The sequence below is a fragment of the Megalopta genalis genome, unplaced genomic scaffold, assembly GCF_051020955.1.
Source record: "Megalopta genalis isolate 19385.01 unplaced genomic scaffold, iyMegGena1_principal scaffold0055, whole genome shotgun sequence".
Taxonomy (NCBI): Eukaryota; Metazoa; Arthropoda; class Insecta; order Hymenoptera; family Halictidae; genus Megalopta; species Megalopta genalis.
The window spans coordinates 285,001-287,500 of record NW_027476124.1 but is presented as its reverse complement, the minus strand read 5'-3'; the positions used below and the strand labels follow the sequence as shown (position 1 = coordinate 287,500).

Sequence of the window (2,500 nt, the reverse complement as noted above, 5' to 3'; positions counted from 1 at the left end):
TTTCGTAGCTCTCCGTTGACGCTCACTGTCGGCTCGAGGAATACCGCGGACTTTTTGGCAACCTTGTTTTCAATCAACCTAACTATGTCATTATGTCGGTTGATCCGCGCGGGCTTTGTGCTTATGCAATTCCCTAGCACATGTCCTAGGGTTTCCAATTGTACTCTACACCTCCGGCATTCTGGATTAATATCTTTTTGGGCACGCCTCAATGCTACCCTTGTGCCGAAGGTGTTCGTTCGCAGTTTTAATGCATCAAGATATCTTGACGGTTTTAAAAGGGTCGGGCTGATTAACCATGAATTCCCATATTTGTCGTCTACGAACTCATGGATGCCCTGACCCTGGGAGACTTGTCGTCCCCATTCTTCGTGGCACTTCCTCTTTAAGCCACTATGCGCATTCTCTATCTGTTCATCCGTTGCTGGCCATTGGAGGCCTACCGATCTCGCATACTTATTTAAAACATCTATTTGTCCTTGATAGGCCTCCTTTACCGCCTCATCCTCGCTTTCCATCATACGGAGGCCGTTTCTAAGTTTCGCTATTCGGACTATATCCGCTGTTTTTTGGATGCCTAGGCCTCCATCTTTCTTTTTTGTATATAATAGCCCATCTGTTGTTGTATGATGGAGGTGGAGGATCCTCTTTATTATTTGTTTTACCTCCTGATCTAATTCATCCAGGAGGCCTAGAGGCGGCGGATTCGCGACCAGCATGTGGATGTATCTTGGCAGCAGGTGAGTTCTTATTAAATTAATTTTCTGATGTGGCTTTAGCCCCATTCTATCAATGTTTCCTGCTGCCTTCAGTATCGTATTTATTTCTGCGCGTTGTGGCCCGCTCCATGGCCCAATCTCAATGCCAAGATATTTGAATGTATTCCCGGGCTGTGTCATGGGGATTTGTTCGTCTCCCATCTTAACGCCCGGGTCGAGTAAGTGCCACGTTTTGCCCTTACAGACGATTTGAAACGTCGTGCATTTATTTGTTTGAATGTTCATGCCTAGTTTAGTTAGATAATCATATAATTTTGTAGTTTGGCATGTTGCTTGCTTCTTATCCTTCGCTATGAGCACGAGGTCATCTGCAAAGGCAAGAATGGAGACATTTTGATCTCCCATTCTTTTGCCCTCCGTCGTCTCGTCTATATCATTAATAATTGGGTCAATTATCGTGTTAAAAAGCAGTGGCGATAGTGGGTCGCCCTGCTTGACCCCTCTATTTAATTTAATTTTAATATTTTGGCCTCGTGTTTTTATTTCCGTCCAGCAGTCTTCGTACATAGTTTCTATGTACCTCGCGACTGCTGGCGGGAGGCCCTTCGCCTGGAGCCCATCTTTTATAGCTTTATGGGGGACTGTATCGAAAGCCTTGGAGATGTCGACGACAGTCATTATGCCCCCTTTGCTTATCTTCATTTCTTTAAGGGTCTTCTCGAGAATGGATATATTGTGCTTACATCCATCCTCCTTGGTGAAGCCCTTTTGCCTTATGCTGTTTTTGATAGTGCTTCGCAGCCTGGTATCAATCATAGCAGAATAAATCCTACCCATGATTGACCCAATGGTTATTGGACGCCAGTTACGGACATCTTCTGTATTTTTGCCAGGCTTCGGAATTAGTGTAGTTCTATTTAATTTCCATTGGGTCGGGTAAGTCAGGAACAGCATCAATAAGTTATAATATTTTGCCAGTACATGAAGATAGCCGGGAGCCTTTAATTGCGCCTTGGTGATGCCGTCGACTCCCGCGGCTGTATCGTTTTTAATTTTCCTCATTTTCGTAATCAATTCATGTGTATTGATGGGCACCCAGACGGTATCCATTGGAGAGACTGCACTCGGTCCCCCTTCGAGTATCGGCAGTCCTCGTGAGGGCCCCTGAACTCCCCACAGACTGCCGTAGAGCGATTCTATATCAGCTCTCTCTGGAAGCTCAATTTGCTTCCTCTTCTCTATTGTCTCTCCCGCGACCGCCATATCAGCTAATTTTCTCGGGCATTTCTTATAAATTTCCTGATATCGAGCATATCTGTACTTAAGATAGCGGGTGCGGTCGCTTTCTTTTCTCTTATTCCCGCTATCCTTTTTCTTGGAGCCATCCTTACTCCTAGTGCTTACGCTCCTTGCCCTCTCGTTTAAAGCGTCAAGCACCTGCTCGATATCATGAGGTTCTAATTCATCCTTATTAGCCAGCTCCATTATCATGTTCTCAATGAACCTCATTTCATGATTTTCCTCCAATGGGTTGGCCATTATTGCGTCAATGATATTAAGGCGCCAGTTTACAGGTACAGGGCTTTCCTGTGCTGGCGCTGACGCACCATCGTCCGTGGTTATACTTTCCACATTCTGTTCAGTGATGGTTAAATCCTCGGACGAGCTGGTATGCCTCGCCTCTTCAACCATCATCTCCTCACTCTGAGTGGGCATAAGTCCAAGGAGCCTCCTTTTATGACCTATTTGCTTTGCCGTTTTCGTCGTGAGGAATCGGGCGA

The 2,500-nt window shown here is 45.6% G+C and overlaps 1 pseudogene; it reads right to left on the bottom strand.

Annotated features, from left to right (window-relative positions):
• Positions 1-2,500, bottom strand: part of LOC143261542 (large subunit ribosomal RNA) — an 8,555-nt pseudogene that overhangs the window by 2,191 nt on the left and 3,864 nt on the right.